The sequence below is a fragment of the Amia ocellicauda genome, unplaced genomic scaffold (assembly GCF_036373705.1).
Source record: "Amia ocellicauda isolate fAmiCal2 unplaced genomic scaffold, fAmiCal2.hap1 HAP1_SCAFFOLD_118, whole genome shotgun sequence".
Taxonomy (NCBI): Eukaryota; Metazoa; Chordata; class Actinopteri; order Amiiformes; family Amiidae; genus Amia; species Amia ocellicauda.
Genome location: NW_027102683.1, coordinates 169,138 through 187,930, shown reverse-complemented (window position 1 = coordinate 187,930; position 18,793 = coordinate 169,138).

Below are 18,793 nucleotides of genomic sequence, written 5' to 3'. Positions count from 1 at the left end.
GCTAGGAGGCCCAGCAGCCTCTGGCGAGGGGACACCCTGAAGCGAGCTCTGAGTCAGAAGAGGGAGAGACACGCGTGTCCACCAGGCCCGCTTCAGCCGTACCCTGGGTTCTGACATAGGCCGCAGTGGACCTGGAAGTCACGGCCAAATATCCGCCGGCTGTTGGGCTCATCACCAAGACACACATGCACGTGAACGCAACTTTTCTGTTGCCAGACAGAACGCTGTGTATGTGAGCACCAGGTGTTGGATACAAGCGCTGCGTAGGCCTGTAGGCTTAACAACATCGTGTGCCAGGGTTTCTGGCGACACCGGGTGACGCCAGGTCCGGGGTCCGAGGGGTCCAAGGGTAGTAGACTACCAGCCGTAGTGGGATCTAAAACCGAGGTCTACACGAACGGACCCGGAGGGCTACAGAGCTCGTTCTCAGCGAACTGAAACAGCAAGATCTCCTACAGTCACAGCTGCGGGCTGTAGTGCGGGCGCACCAGACCTCCAGTGCGCGGATGGGACAGAATCGGGATTAGCTTTCAATAAAAACTAAACCATACTAAACACACATAAGACAGAACGATGTTCACCACCGTTTTCGATACAACACTATGAAGTGAGCCAGCCAGCCGAAAAACGCAGTTTGAATGTTTATTACAAACACAGACACAGAGAGCTTACGTTCTCGAGTCCAGCGAAATGGCAAAAGAGGACGAACCTGCGCTGACGTCACGTGTTACAGAACAGGAAGTGGAAAGGACCTGTTCTGAGTGGCGAGCGCAGGGGCCAATGGCAGCTTTCATAGAGTGACGTTTTCATCAGGTTCCTACAGAAGTGCACAGACACCCCTCCCCCTTGGGCAGTGCTTCCGACTTGAAAGATAACTCTACAATAACATAATAATACTCATAATGTAGTACATTTACCAATAACGTAATAAAATGCCCCTACTGATAACGTAATAACTTTTTCCCCAATAATGAAATGACGTCTTTGGCATTTATTACGTTATCCACATGATAAAACAATTGTTAGGACAACGTAAGAATTATATCCTTAATGTAAAAACCCTCATAAATGAGCACCCACCTGCCATCCATTTACAATTATTTGTATTTTCTAAAGTTAAAAGAGATGAATACAGAATAAAAAAGGCGTTTGGTCATTATTTCAAATATAATTTTTGCATTACCTATAGTAACACTTTGACAATTATTATCCTTTGCCTTTCATGAAAAATCAGCTTACAACTGCAAACCATTTACATACGAGTCAGATAAAGCAGGAGCCTGGATGTGTTACAGCTACTTTCCTCTTCAGATGTCTGCTGGCAACATCAATGAAAGCAATACAGACTGTAGCTATTAACCCTGACCACAAGAGGGAGACACAACACTTCTGTGGTTCATCAAGCAATGACTGCATAATAATACAGGTTATTATAATACAAAACTAAACAGTGTCCTATACTATTACTAAAGACTGACTGATGGAGTCAACTAAATGAACTTGAAAAGGATTGTTAAAACAAATCAAACATGCATTAGTCCTCCTCAGGTAACATATAAAACTTATGACTCATAAAGCTGTTTTCTAGTCCTGTTGTTTTGGAGACTTCATCCTAAACTGCTCATCTCACTCTGTCAGACACACAGCATCCAGCCTGAGTTCACAGCACTGCTGGACTACAAGAGACTGTTGTACCCAGGAAGACAATTTGCATACAAGAGCCACTTTGCATGGGCAGCACATGCTTCAGTGCTCTGGGAGTGTTTATAGCCCTGTGAGTTTAACACTTCATGACTGAGAGCTGCCCTTCATGGCAACACAATCCACAACAACAATGACTTTCATCACCGTCTTCATCTGGGCTCTCGCCATCTGCACTCAGGGTGAGAAATGTGTTTACTGTAATTTTGTATGTATTATTTTCTAAGATGTGTGTTCCTATTTTAGCAACAGATCAATTATTATTTACTAATACAATTCTTCATGTATTTAATGTAAAAACTTCTGCTTAAAGTAAAAAGGAAAAATCATGATATAACACGATAAAAAAAACGTGTATATTTACAAAATTTCATTAACTTAATATATGTTTATTATGTTTAGAAACCAGAGGACAGGTTACTGTGACTCAGACTCCACAAGTCAAATCTGTTCAACAAGGAGAGACGGTCACTGTGAACTGTAAAACCAGCAGTGCAGTGGGTACTTACAATGGCAAGCACTACCTAGCCTGGTACCAACAGAAACCTGGAGAAGCTCCTAAACTCCTGATCTATTTTGCCACTAGCCGTCAGTCTGGGATCCCAGAGCGATTCAGTGGCAGTGGATCTGGGACTGACTTCACTCTGACCATCAGTGGAGTCCAGCCTGAAGATGCAGGAGATTAATACTGTCAGAGTGAACACTATCTCAACAGTGTGTATGTGTTCACACCGTGCTACACAGTCGTACAAAAACCTCCCTCAGCTGAACTGCACAGAGACTGCACTGCTGCAGCTGAGACCTACTGCAGGTGCTGAGGGTGAAGGCAGTGAAATGGGACACAGCCTGTGAGGAGCTGCACTGCGCACACACTGAGCTTCAATAACAACACTGAGCTATAAAGCTAAGGAGGATTACATTTTAGGCTAGTATTAGTTTGTTATTTTGTAGTTCTTTACTAGTATTGCAAATGTATTGAAGATAATATTAATAACATGTACAGCTCTGGAACAAATTAAGAGACCACTGCAAATTATTCTTAAATCAGAATCTCTACATGCATGGCAGCCATTCCATTCGTGTGTCTGTTGAATTCTAATACAGGCACACCCCATTCTACTGAATGAGCTGCTGATTAGGTGATCACCTGAACCAAATCTTATTTAACGAGGAAAAGTATAAAAACCACTACTGTGGTCATTACTATCCTCTTGCAATAGGACCAGCTGGATTGCAAAAACAGTGCTAGTAATACCCTAAAAGTAATTGGAATAATAAAACTATTGACCATGCCAAGAGAGTTGAAAAGGAAAGTTTTGAGTGAGGAAAAGGGTTCAATTCTGGCTTTACTGGCTAGAGAGATACAGTGAGCCTGGGTTGCTTCCATCCTTAAAATTTCAAAGAACAAGGTCAAGCAGCAGACATTGGGGACAACAAAGCTACAGACCGTAGAGGGCAAAAACGACTCCCCACTGATCGGGATGACCGCCAACTCATTCGAATGTCACTCAACAACCATAGGATGAAATCAAGTGACCTACAAAAAGAATGGCAAACAGCAGCTGGGGTGAAGTGCATGGTGAGGACGGTTTGAAACAGACTCCTAAGGGCAGGGCTGAAGTCCTGCAAAGCTAGAAAAAAAGCCCTTCATCAATGAGAAGCAAAGAAGAGCCAGGCTGAGGTTTGCAAAATACCATAAGGATTGGACCGTAGAGGACTGCAATAAGGTCATCTTCTCTGATGAGTCCAATTTTCAGCTTTGCCCAACATCTGGTCGTCTAATGGTTAGACGGAGACCTGGAGAGGCTTAAAAGCCACTAAGTACTCTTTGTTGGAGTATCGGTGATGATCTGGGGGTGTTTCAGCAAGGCTGGAATCGGGCAGATATGTCTTTGTGAAGGATGCATGAATCAAGCCATGTACAAGGTTGTCCTGGAAGAAAACTTGCTTCTTCTGCTCTGACAATGTTCCCCAGCACTGAGGATTGGTGTTTCCAGCAGGACAATGCTCCATGCCACACAGCCAGGTCAATGAAGGTGTGGATGGAGGACCACCTGATCAAGACCCTGTCATGGCCAGCCCAATCTCCAGACCTGAACCCCATTGAAAACCTCTGGAATATGATCAAGAGGAAGATGGATGGTCACAAGCCATCAAACAAATCTGAGCTGCTTGAATTTTTTCGCCATGAGTGGCATAAAATCACCCAACATCAATGTGAAGACTGGTGGAGAGCATGCCAAGATGCATGAAAGCTGTGATTGAAAATCAGGGTTATTCCACCAAATATTGATTTCTGAAATCTTAAGTTAAAACATTAGTATTGTGTTGTTTAAAAATGAATATGAACTTATTTTCTTTGCAGTATTCGAAGTCTGACAACACTGCATATTTTTTGTTATTTTGACCGGTTGTCATTGTCTGAAAATAAATGCTCTAAATGACAATATCTTTATTTGGAATTTGGGAGAAATGTTATCAGTAGTTCACAGAATAAAACACAAATGTTCATTTTACTCAAACTGTCATGGTCCCCTAGCACTCCCCCTCTATCCCCACTAGGGGCCGCCATTTCCCTGCCTTCTCCCTCCTCTCCTCATTCTATCATCCCATTAACATTCCATACACCCTTGTGCACTCTCGCTTCCACCCTCTGTTCCTATTCGCCCTGCACCTGCCTTCCCAGTTCTTGCTTCCCTTTATAATAATAAAAATACACTGTAAAAAAGTTTGTAGAAATTAGTTTAAAAAAATCAAAAACAACAAAACAAATAGCAACAGTAAAAGAACATAAAACATAAAATAGTACATCACCATAATAGATACACTGAATTACCCTAAATCAAGAAGCATATAACTAATTTTTACTGTCACAATATATAGAAAACACATAATTTTACAGTTAACATATATACGATTCTGGTCAAATGAATGGGAAAATACCATAATGTCACAAGCAAGTAATTACCCTAAATGTATGGTATTGCTCTGTATAAATTACAGATTTTGCTGATGTGTACATTTAAATTTACAGTATAAAACCTTTTACCATTAAGCAAAAACATACCTTTATTTCTACAGAAACAAAATGTTAAAAATCTGGTATATATTTGTTGATTTCAAGGTAAAACGTATTGAAATATACTGCAATGTACTGTCATTTTATGTAATGTCCTTGTGAATATGGGTCTAATCTGACACTTAATGTGCAGTGTTTGGAGTTGCTATGATAGTACAGGTTGTTGGTATGGTATTCCTAGGTGTTTGATAAGGTGCACAAGGTGGTTGCTGTGGTGTACTAGGAGTTTGTTAGGGTACTAATTGGTTGTAGATTGCAGCTATGTGTACTACAGTTGCTAAAGTGTTTGTAGGGGATTGCTAAAGTGCACTTGGTTGGTTAATAATCAGATCTAGCACTTACCCAACCCCACCCCCCCCTCCGACCCCCAATATTTATAACATGATACACTTGATTACTGCGATTTGACTGGGAGAGCACAGGTAGCTTAGAAGATAGAGAAGTAGGCCTACTGCCCAGCACACTATTTTGCATTGCTGGTCACAGGGGGGGGACAGTAAAAAAAATAAAACATTGTACTCAAAAGGAGGTAGGATATGGTGTAATGACACTCCACATACAGTGCATCCGGAAAGTATTCACAGCGCTTCACTTTTTCCACATTTTGTTATGTTACAGACTTATTCCAAAAATGGATTAAATTAATTATTTTCCTCAAAATTCTACAAACAATATTCCATAATGACAACGTGAAGGAAGTTGGTTTGAAATCTTTGCAAATGTATTAAAAATAAAAAACAAAAAAAGCACATAAGTAAATACATAAGTATTCACAGCCTTTGCCATGACACTCAAAATTGAGCTCAGGTGCATCCTGTTTCCACTGATCATCCTTGAGATGTTTCTACACCTTGATTGGAGTCCACCTGTGGTAAATTCAGTTGATTGGACATGATTTGGAAAGGCACACTCCTGTCTATATAAGGTCCCACAGTTAACAGTGCATGTCAGAGCACAAACCAAGCCATGAAGTCCAAGGAATTGTCTGTAGACTGCCGAGACAGGATTGTATTGAGGCACAGATCTGGGGAAGGGTACAGAAACATTTCTGCAGCATTGAAGGTCCCAATGAGCACATTGGCCTCCATCATCCATAAATGGAAGAAGTTTGGAACCACCAGGACTCTTCCTAGAGCTGGCCGCCCGGCCAAACTGAGCAATCAGGGGAGAAGGGCCCTCATCAGGGAGGTGACCAAGAACCCGATGGTCACTCTGACAGAGCTCCAGCGTGTCTCTGTGGAGAGAGGAGAACCTTCCAGAAGAACAACCATCTCTGCAGCACTCCACCAATCAGCCAGACGGAAGCCACTCCTCAGTAAAAGGCACATGACAGCCCGCCTGGAGTTTGCCAAAAGGCACCTGAAGGACTCTCAGACCATGAGAAACCAAAATTCTCTGGTGTGATGAAACAAAGATTGAACTCTTTGGCCTGAATGGCAAGCGTCATATCTGGAGGAAACCAGGCACCGCTCATCACCTGGCCAATACCATCCCTACAGTGAAGCATGGTGGTGGCAGCATCATGCTGTGGGGATGTTTTTCAGTGGCAGGAACTGGGAGACTAGTCAGGATTGAGGGAAAGATGAATGCAGCAAATGTACAGAGACATCCTTGATGAAAACCTGCTCCAGAGCGCTCTGGACCTCAGACTGGGGCGAAGGTTCATCTTCCAACAGGACAACGACCCTAAGCACACAGCCAAGATAACAAAGGAGTGGCTACAGGACAACTCTGTGAATGTCCTTGAGTGGCCCAGCCAGAGCCCAGACCCCTGATTGAACATCTCTGGAGAGATCTGAAAATGGCTGTGCACTGACGCTCCCCATCCAACCTGATGGAGCTTGAGAGGTCCTGCAAAGAAGAATGGGAGAAGCTGCCCAAAAATAGGTGTGCCAAGCTTGTAGCATCATACTCAAAAAGACTTGAGGCTGTAATTGGTGCCAAAGGTGCTTCAACAAAGTATTGAGCAAAGGCTGTGAATACTTATGTACATGTGCTCTTTTTTTAATATATAAATTTGCAAAGATTTCAAACCATCTTCTTTCACAATGTCATTATGGGGTATTGTTTGTAGAATTTTGAGGAAAATAATGAATTTAATCCATTTAGGAGTAAGGCTGTAAAATAACAAAATGTGGAAAAAGTGAAGCACTGTGAATACTTTCTGGATGCACTGTATGCACACTGCAATTTAGCCATAACTATCGATATAACAAGTTACTGGAAAACAGCCTTGTGTTTTGTTAATAGTTCCCATTATATTATCAACAACTAAGTTGTTCACACCGGAAGTCGCATTCATACTGTGCACTGCATTAAAATCTCACAATAAAGGATATATATGTTTTAGTCAGTTACAATGTGCATTTAATTAGACTTATTATGCCCCGAGTAATTTGTTTTAATTAAACTATAATTTGATCAAAAACACTTGTGGACAATAGATAACTACATTAGAAAGATGGATGGGTAGATGGAAAGATAGATAAGAAGTAATGAAACTGCAAATACAGTATATCAAAGCTGACTTCTTTATCTATTTATTTTTCAATTTAATCAAAAAAGGGAAGCATACACATTCATTCATAGTAGTATTGTTTGATATGGTGTCAAAACAAAGGACACTTTTACACCAAAGATGTGCAAGTGTAGCCGTCTGAGGTCGGAGCTCAATGCCCTGGATTCGAGCCGCACACCACTGGCACCTCTCCGAGCTCCACACCGCAGCGGCTCCAGCGCAGTACAGTGTTTAGCCTGCTACGCCAAGAGATTGGGTGTCCCACTGTGGGAGGCTTAACACTACACTACTTGTACGGAGGGGTTACGTCAATTTGTAACGGGGCTCAATCAGGTTATAATGAGCACGTTACACAAGGACAAAAAAAAAACATGTGGCTCCATACAGTTTAAAAGAACTGAGTCTCCCTCAGATGTTCTGTGACATTAGTGACGGTCAAATATTTACATCCAATTATTTTTTTGGTCAAAATCCATCAAGTTTGAAGCTTGTACTGTACCAGGATGCCTTTGAAGTCATTAAACCTGGATCTGCAAAGACCAAACAAAGTATTAATGGTTTATGCATCTGTTGCTAATTTGCCACTTCATGTACGGCAGGGGTGTCAAACACTTCAAAACACACATCTGACCTAATTGCTGCTCTGAGGGGGTTAGTTTGTTTTTAGGAGACCTGACACCTTTTTCGTTAGACAATGTCAATGTCCAGTGTAATGTGTTGTGCTGAAGCGATCATGTCGTTGTGATGTCTGGGCGGATGTGTTGAGCTTCATCAATGACACAGCTGTCCACACAGGTCTGCGCTTCACACACTGAGAGGACCTGCGCGCAGGCGCTCTGTGGTACCGGTGTTCTGACAAACTGAGCTGCCTAGCGAAAGTATGCGTGCGCAGTGAACACGCCCATAAATCTGTAGGAAATAATTATGTACATTTAAAATGATTTTGGTCGGGTTAATTCATAGTGACCAATTTGCTATTTACGTCTAGATGACAGGATGAGCTACACAGGGTTTGAAAGCTTCTGATACAGTGGTGTTGAAAAACAGGTGGTAGCCCATTCTGACAGGTCCCTTCTGTCCGACAGGATGAGCTACCTCGGATTTTAAGTGTTAAAATACAGCTGGTAGCCAATTCAGACAGGTCCTTTATGTGTGATGGGAGGAGCTGCTTAATTTTTTCAGTCGGGGCAGCTCAATCCAGCTGGTAGCCCATTGTTTTCAGATACCGGGCAGCTCATCCTGATAGGGAAGCTCAGTTTGTAAGAACACCGGCGCTGTAGTAAGGACTGCAGCACCAATGGGCCTGAACTGCGCCAAAGTGTGTCATTGATGCAGGACTGGATCACTTAAAAACGACTTGCATACTGCGTCATCTCCAAAGGTCTTGATAAGAGCATGCAAATTCTCCTTTTGTAATTGCACAGCGAGCAGCAATCTTCATCAAACCAAAAGAATAATCGAAAATAGTAGTTTAAACAGAGCAAACTAATCACAGTAAAAAACATACAATATAACCACACGTGAGACCAAACACCAGTACAAATACAAAAGAACAACGAACCAAAATGTTGCATATTGTTTTAATTCTAGCGAGCATCAATTAACAATTCATCTCAAATGCAACTGCTTAACATCAAGAGAATAAAAAACATTGACCTTGGGTAACCATAGCCAGGATGCAAGATGCTCCACCCAGTCTTGCCTTATAAATAGACATTAGGTACTAGTATAGATGGGATTCAACAGAATATAATACAATACTTAGGCGATGCAGTCAGGCTTACCAGCAACAGCAGAAACCAGCGCTGCTAGAGGCCCCATGTCTGTGAAAGAGCGTCTCTCGCTTAAAATAACAGCAAGTTTAAATAGCAATAACTTGACAATTAGTCAGTTAGGACACCGATTGAAATTAGGAAACAATGCATCAAACTGAGAAACCCTATTAGTCTTAAACTGTAGCCACCTGCTACACATGGTTTGCTGTAGTTTGTTTTTAATTCAGCCACTTTGTGCAGCCTCTCTCTCTCCAAACACCCAATACTTCTCTGCGTTTAGTCTCGTAGTGCTGCTGTATATTGAATTCTCTCATCACGGATAAACTCTCCTCACAAACGAGCATACAGGTTTTAAACTCTGCTCCACAAAAAAGGATCTAGGCATGCTAAGGTGTTCTCTGAATTACTAGCAGACGAAGGAATTGGAGGAGAATGGGATTGTAATATCAGATGAAACAGTAAAAGAAACATTGTTTTGCATTGCTGGAGATAATTTGGGCTCGCATTGCATTGGTGGTTTCACAGAAAATTTCAGTCGCTCACTACATTTCTGTAGGTACTGCCTAATAACCCGATCTGAATTTCAGGGTGATGATCCAAATCTGTGCGGACCATTGTGCACCATTGGGAGCTACAATTCTGCTGTTGATCGCCTCCAGACTGGAGATAATCCAGATGTGGATGGAGTAAAGTTCAAGTCAGTATTCAATTCTTTGAAATACTTAAATGTCTGTCAGCCAGGCTTACTACCTTGTCTAGGACATGACATCTTTGAAGGGGTTTTGTCTTGATGTTGCACTGTATCTTAAGAATTTGATAAAGAAAAAGGCATGGTTCACTTACTCCACTTTGAATCACCGCATTAAACAGATCAAATACTGTGGCGCTGATACTTCTACAAAGCCATGTGAGGTCAACCCTCAAGCAGCTAAACTCTCAGGTCAGGCTATACAAAACTGGAATTGTCTAAGGCTGCTGCCTCTCCTAATTGGTGATAGAGTGAAAGATACATCAGATGATATGTGGCAGTGGACTCTGCAGCTGAAAGACATTGTGGACATGGTATGTGCTCAGAGAATCTCTGTGCCTCAGATTGCATATTTTGATATTGTTATTCAAGAATATTTAGAGTCAAGAAAAGCTGTATTTCCAGAATGTAATCTGAAACCAAAACTTTTTACACCATTACCCAGCACTGACTCTGAAATTCGGCCCCTTGATGAGACTATGGACAATGCACTTTGAAAGTAAGCACAGTTATTTTATGAGATGTGCAAGGAATTTGAAAAATTACAAAAACCTCTGTCTTACTCTCAATGAAACACATCAGATGTTCCAGGCTTACCTTTCAGCAGGATCAATGGGTCAAGCTGTTTTGCAAGTTGAAGGTGGTTCTCCATTTTACACAGCATTGTACAGCAAAGCTATTCAAGATGCAGTCAGACAGTTTGGCTTCTCTGAGAGTAACACAAGGGTCACAGTAGAAATGCCGTATAAGGGAACATCATCCTTGTTACAGGGAACATTGATTCTGTGGAGTTTGGTGAACTAGTGCTTATTTGGAAAAAAATGACACCGTTCATTTTCTGGTGTCAAAGTACATAGCAGAATTCCTTACTCAGTAAGGAAAGACAATGAAAAAATGCAGTGTCTGAACATCAATAACTTGATTGATTTTTATCCATTGCCATCTTACATGAAGGATGGATACCAAATAGTTCCATTGAAACACAGTGTGCCGTCACATTAATGAATGCCTTGGGCTGTCATTCTGGTGTGATTGATGTGTAATTGAGCTTTATTCACCCTTTCATACTCAGAAATGGATGATGCAGAGCAAAGCACAATACGCAGTACCATTACTAAGGTGTTGCCAGACCTCCCAGCCTCCATTCTAAATATAGAGATTCATGGAGAGGAGACACTACAATCATTGGGAGTGGAGACCACTGAAGATTTGAACTTCAAAGAAGCTGATCTGCTTTCAGTACTAAGGCCAATTCAAGCAAGAAAATTGGTAATTTATTGGAAAGAAACCAGTAAGTGCATTTTGACTAGTTTTAAGTATAACCAAAGATAAAACATAATTCAATACATTGTTAATATCATTATTTTTGTTTTACAGCACAGAGCACTGAAATCCACAACTGTCAGCATTAACCTCTCCAGCTTCCTCAACATGCTCCTCACTCCCTGCCTCGCCCAGCTGCTCTATTGCTGCTGCAGATTGGGTCGACAGCTTCCATGTTCCATGGGAGAAGTTTCCTGAAGCCTTGATGCAGTGTTTGGAGAGGGGGAAAAGGCCAAGCCCACAGTTATGGAGAGAAATGATCCAGATTATTGCATCGGAGATGAATGCCTGTGCTTCTCCCAGGAAACAAGCCTCCACAGAAGTTGTTAAAAAATGGTTGCCAAGTATCCACAGTCACTGCAAGATGTCATAGAAGGGGATGTGGTGGGAGCCGGGTATCATTCACTAGTCAAGCAGTTACAAGCCCGAATCGAAAGTGTGAAGCGGTCTTCAGCACCAAGGATAATGAAGCGCAAATGGGCGTCAGATTAGTATGACACAGAGGAAGTCCCAGCTGAACAAAAGGCAGCTGTTCAGGACACGTATAGCTGCATAAAGTGGGACATGAAATTCATGCCAGTGAATGAGGCACCAGAAAGCCAAAAGGAGAAGAAAGACAAAATGAAGGTGCTCAGTGAACAGACTAACTTCAGCCCAGACGAGGAAAAAAAATCGTATGAAGTGCACCTACTACCCAACGTAAAGAGATAATCAAGGGAGCAGATCTACAATCCCTCATGGAGGATTGGCATGACAGTCCACTTCCAAGAGCTCACTGGGGTATCACTAAAGGATACTTTCCTCACCAGTGTAGAAAAAAAGGGAAAACGGCTTTTAGACTTTATAAGAACCATTTGTGCAGACGAGAGCAAACGAGTATTGCAGGCTGTCACTAAGCTGGAAATTATGAGAGGACAATCTGAGGGCTGCGCAGAAGATGTGAAAGATATGGTGCTCCTTCTTCTCTCCTATTTTGATGAAAAAGAGGAGAACCTCTTCCACTATGTAGAAGAAACATGTCTGGCAAAAGAAGTACAAGTGGAAAACTTGTCTGTGACACCATGCCTCATTGTATGTGATAAGTTGATATTTAGTTTTACTGTAGGAGCCTAAGCTAATTTAAGGAAATATTACATAAAATGTACTGTCATGTTTTAAAGTGCTAGTTGTGGTTCTTCCCTAGTGGTATTTTCTCCTCCATATGAGTGTAATAGATTCTCCAAGTTTAACCCATCAGCTTCTTCCCTGTGGTGAGAACAAGCAATTCACTGGGATTGTGCTTTAAAATGAATTAAGTAGATCTGAACCAGCAAGCAGGAGGATGTATTACAGTCATGTGGAGGAGAAAATACCACTGGAAATACCACTGGATGTGGAAGAACCAGAACTAGCACTTCTTAAGATCACTTTTATGTTACTAATGACTTGTTTGCTGTGATCTATTTTCTAACCTGCATCAACCTCCGGCTATGCCTCAAGGCAGTTCATGCGGAGTATAGACCGCATGGTTGTGAATCACCAAATCCCACCTTTATCTCTGCCATCTGTTTGATATTTTGAAAGCTACTTCTGCCTCAATATCCACTATCCTGTGGGTCTGTGCTCCACACTTGAGTTCCTTCAGAGGTAAATAAAAACTATTCATTTCATCCTTTAGAACAAATCACTGTATATAGTGGTTGATTATGATTTCTTGTGTTCACAAAGGGGTTTCTTCAGCATCAATCCAGAGAAGGGCACAAAAGTTGAAACAAAGAAAAACAAGAAGCAACTATCAGTCAACACCAAGAGTCCTCACCCTCATCAAAGATCTCTCTGATCATGAGTGGAGAGAGACATGTTAAAGATGGACTTGTCTAACCGGCTATTAAATCTTATGAGGTGACATAAGGATACGGTCGTGAGAATCACGTTCGCACATTTCTGCTTCCTATTGTTGTTATTCTGCTAGCCTAATTGTTAAGAGCAATTGGTGAATGCATTTTTGTCAAGACTGAAGCGGGGGCTTTTTTAGAACCCTGGACAGCACTGCTCCAACTCATCCATTGAGGGTTCGTTGATTTCTCCATAGCTGGCCAGTCGGCCATACAATTCACTTTGTATCCCTGTTTATTGAACAAACATGTTAGATTAGAGCTGAGGGGTGTACTACGAAGGGAGTTTAACCTACTCAGATTTAACTGGGGGTTATCGAGGAAAGTCAGGGTTGACAAGCTCGGATTACCTAAACTGGTGTTAACCGGTACTACGACGGTGGTTAAGATGTCAGTTAGTTGACTCGGTGTAACTTAACTGGAGTTAGTTCGCGTGAAGTGGGTGCGCAGTATCTGTGCGCCGGACTGTCCCCGGAATAATGCAGCTGATAATGTCAGGATATGAGGGCTTAAAGAAAGGTTAGCGGATAAATGTAACACTGTGGCGCCAACAAAGCCAGGGAGGCTTGTTGGCAGCGCATTGCCGACAGAGTCAATTAGTAAGAACAGTGTTCTTGTCATATGTTCTCGATTTTGTCTCACGGATTCTTCTTTTATTTGTAATATGATTGAGATGTAAGGACACGTAAAATTGTCTGTCTAAATATGTGACAACAATTAGGATAATTCAATTATAACCTACACATGGGCTACATCTCTGCAATTGACCCGTTAATCACTGTTAATTAATTAAGATCTACTAAAGCACCCAGGCTGTAGGGCTGCCTGTATGAATTGAATGCTGTTGTGTAGAATAACTTCATTCTAACAATCATTTCAGCTGCAGCCCCAGTGGAAAGCTCACCTGCAAGTAGAAGTTTTAAGGAGAAAATAAGGTAGACTAGCCTACATGTCAGATCAAATACGATATTATCAAATACCTGAACACTGATGCTGTGAAATGACTTACTATTCCCATAATCCCCCTCATGTTCTCCCAGGGGTGCTCTAATGGGGATATGCGTAGTCAATCACACCAATCACCCTCGGGATTCATATGGAAAAGAAATGTGTTGTGTATATAGGCCCAGCATATGCATATTGAAAATAGATCAAGTACTTCTAAATTGCGAATTACCTGTGATCGCATAAAAAGCCTCTTTGATCTTTAGAAGGCTTAAATGGCCAGGGACACAACACATGCATCCAGCAGTTTAGAGAGAGCAAGAGCCACTTTGCGAGCTGCACGGCACACAGTATTCTTGCTCAGATGTGCAGCATCACCGATGGGATACATGAAGTGTCCGCTGGCAGAATACCGCACAGCAAGACAACAGCGAGGGCATCACTCCGGCGAGTGGCATTGACACGTCTGGCCCTAGAAGCTGGCAAAGACACTGAATTCCCTCGGATGAGAATCAATATCTTTCATAGAGAGCATCATCGGGGTAAGATAGAGGAGCTGCCCGGTCTCTACACACCCTCGCCTTGCGGAGTGAGCCTCTCACAACCCGTGCCCAATGTCGATTGGGTCTTCCAAATGTGCCAGCATTTTTCTCGACAAGACTGTGGGCGGAGAGGCAGTGCTTATAGAGAGTAACACCGAGTTAACCACGAAGATTACAGTGTAGAGATGCGTGTATATTGCCATGAGTGCACACCTCGGGTAAAACTAAACAGTGTCCTATACTATTACTAAAGACTGACTGATGGAGTCAATTAAATGAACTTGAAAAGGATTGTTAAAACAAATCAAACATGCATTAGTCCTCCTCAGGTAACATATAAAACCTATGACTCATAAAGCTGTTTTCTAGTCCTGTTGTTTTGGAGACTTCATCCTAAACTGCTCATCTCACTCTGTCAGACACACAGCATCCAGCCTGAGTTCACAGCACTGCTGGACTACAAGAGACTGTTGTACCCAGGAAGACAATTTGCATACAAGAGCCACTTTGCATGGGCAGCACATGCTTCAGTGCTCTGGGAGTGTTTATAGCCCTGTGAGTTTAACACTTCATGACTGAGAGCTGCCCTTCATGGCAACACAATCCACAACAACAATGACTTTCATCTCCATCTTCATCTGGGCTCTCGCCATCTGCACTCAGGGTGAGAAATGTGTTAACTGTAATTTTGTATGTATTATTTACTAATATGTATGTTCCTATTTTAGCAACACATCAATTATTTACTAATACATTTCTTAATGTATTTAATGTAAAAACTTCTGATTAAAGTAAAGAGGAGAGATCATAATATAAGAAACAAATGTGTATATTTTCTAACACTCAGTAACTTAATATATGTTTATTATGTTTAGAAACCAGAGGACAGGTTACTGTGACTCAGACTCCACAAGTCAAATCTGTTCAACAAGGAGAGACGGTCACTGTGAACTGTAAAACCAGCAGTGCAGTGGTTACTTACAATGGCTATCACTACCTAGCCTGGTACCAACAGAAACCTGGAGAAGCTCCTAAACTCCTGATCTATGCTGCCACTACCCGTCAGTCTGGGATCCCAGAGCGATTCAGAGGCAGTGGATCTGGGACTGACTTCACTCTGACCATCAGTGGAGTCCAGCCTGAAGATGCAGGAGATTACTACTGTCAGAGTGAACACTATCTCAACAGTAAGGATGTGTTCACACAGTGCTACACAGTCATACAAAAACCTCCCTCAGCTGAACTGCACAGAGACTGCACTGCTGCAGCTGAGACCTACTGCAGGTGCTGAGGGTGAAGGCAGTGAAATGGGACACAGCCTGTGAGGAGCTGCACTGCACACACACTGAGCTTCAATAACAACATTGAGCTACATGAAGCTATAGAGGATACACTTATAAGGTACCGTTTAAAATATATATTTTAGTATTTGAATATCTGCTATTTTAAATCAATTGCCTTATTTGAACAAATATATGTCACCAGTCAGTTTCAAAAGCAGAAATATACTCTCTGCCCTGTCACTGTCGTTTTAAGGAAACTATGTAGACAGCAACATTATCCCATCTCCAGTGTTGTAGATCTCTGTCTGCGATGCTCTCCCTCCTCTCTTCAACACAGACACAGTCTGGAATGAGGATGAGACTGTGGTCGCTGACTGGCCCCTGTCAATGACATGTCCTTGTGTCAGTAGAGGAGTCCTGACACATTAGAGTGCTGTGTGAATGTGTCAAGTGTGTTTCTTTCCTAAATATGGAATTCAGAATAATGAGTATACATTTGAAATTGAAATTGCTGATAATTCTCGTTTTGTGTCCCAATCCAGAGGAGAGATTGTACTGGCCCAGTCTCCAGCTCTCTCGGTTCAGCCAGGAGACAGAGACACTCCTGACTGCAAGACCAGCACAGCACTTGATGTCAAGGATAATACAAAGTGGTCACATCTAGCCTGGTACCTACCGAGTCCTGGAGAGGCTCCTAAACGTCTCAGTAAAATGATTAAAACTTTAATCAAACTCCTTAAGGTTTACACACTGTTCACAAATGTATTTAAAATACCTTGTAAAATACATGTTTGCATTATATTTAAATTAACCTTATGCATAGTAAACTTGTTTTACACGGTTTACACTACATATGTAAACCTGTTGTGTAACAACAATAAAATATGTTTAAACAATGCTTTTACCTGATTTTGATAACCTTTGGTATATGGTGGCAGTCATAACATTTACGTGAATTTGTATGTGTAACAACCCCTTTACTACAAAAAAACTATAACAAATATGTATTTAATGGTAGGAAGAGGATGGAATGGCCGTGTGGCTGAGGAAACTCAGGCTCAAACTACACCATTTCTACAATGAGACCATTTTGAGGATGACGGGCAGCTCACTGTTACAACCATCGCTCACTGAATGTGTGTCTCTTGTGTCGTGAAGGAGAGCACACTGCATGACCGCTTAAGTACAGGGGGTCACACACTTAACGACTCATCTGAAGTCCTTTGTCGTGGGCCTCTCCGACACAGCCTTTTCTGTATTACTTACATGTTAATTTGGATTCATGTTGTTTTTTTCTGACTTTATGTGAAGGAAAAGACACAAATTCGCCCGTTTTCTCATTTGAAATAGGGTACATTTCAAAATATCACTGTCCTGATCACAAAAGCAAAGTTTGTGGGCAATAATAGCCATTTTATATACTTTTGAGGCATAAGCAATTAGGAAATAACACTTACTACCCAGGAACAGAAATTGTGTAACATAGTGTTATCAGCCATTTTTATACTTTGTTCAGACCAGCAGGGGGTGCTCTTTGGAAATCCACACTACAGCTCTGCCCACTCCCACCCTGCACACTCATAGGGGAATTGATCTGGATGAGCCGATCACTGTGCTCAGTCAGCTGGGGCTGTGCTGGGGAAATGTGTCTGGCCTGTAGCCTGTGCCCGTGTGAACAGCGACTATTCCTGGTTCAGAATTAAAGCATTCCTGACTCACTCTGGAGTTATCATTACTGTGATGCTGAGCTCCCAGTACTGCTGCGTGTGTCTGTATGTGCAGGCGTGTGTGTGTGAGTGTGAGTGGTCTTATTCAACACTGCTGATCTTGTGCTTCCTGATGTGTTACTGTTCAGCACTGGACTGCACATTGTGATGAAGCACAATCAACATAGCGAATAAAGCCAAATGAAAGTGAGACATACATAGTGAGGATGTTTTATTATTTTTGATCTTTTTTTTTTTGCCTTGCCATATGAATGTTACAATACAGTATACACTGAAAATGTATGTTGATCAAAATATATTTAGTGCTAAATGAATAAGGAACAGGATAAAAGGAGGAGTCTGATCACATGTTAAAATGTAATGTATCCAGTATAATGGAGACAAATATCACTAAGAATACATGCCTACTAAAAAGGGAAACATGTACATGCAGATTATATGCATCTGACCAGAGTCCAATTGCTTTGTGTTTCATTCAAAGCTCTGCAATGCTCAGCAGTTTCCATTGAACACAGACCTGGAGTCGTATGTTGTGTGATCCCTACAGACATCTTCAGGTTCTGTGGGGAAGTAATAGTCACTGAAATGTAACAGTGGGGATCATTAGGATTCAGGCAAAAATATACTTACAAATATGGTGCAATAAAATAAAACAGCCTGCCGTCCTGTTAAATTTTACAATAAAAAAAAAATCGATCTGCTTAATTTCAGTTTTTAATAGGTCACCCCTACCTGCATTTAGAGCTCTAATTGTTTCAGTACAATTATTAAAATGGCAACCAACTATGAATGAATGCATGATGCATCAGCCAGACCTTATGATTTATCTAAGAAGTGGGAACTGAAGAACAATGCTAATTACAGCAAGAAATGTAGACTGTTGATAAGAGTGGTGTAGCGTAAGATACACTTATACATTTCAGTTAGAGAAGTGAATTTAAGTATCACCTTATCAAGAATCCTAGAATCTTGTAGAACTCAATTTCTGTAATATTTGGACGCAGACACCAATTCCAAAGATACAAATTCTCAAGCTTATTAAAAACAACAATAAAATGTAGCACTACACTAGTTATACAAAAAGGGAAAAACTGATTAAAATTCACTCAAGATCAACAAATCTGAGACAAATCACTTCTGTGACCAAATCATAGAACATGGAATCGCATATGATAACACATCAATCGTTAAACAAAATTACAAACACATTGACTACAATACCGGTTAGTAAGACGAAGGTGAGTCTCTCATTAGTACTGTTAGTCGGACATCAAATAA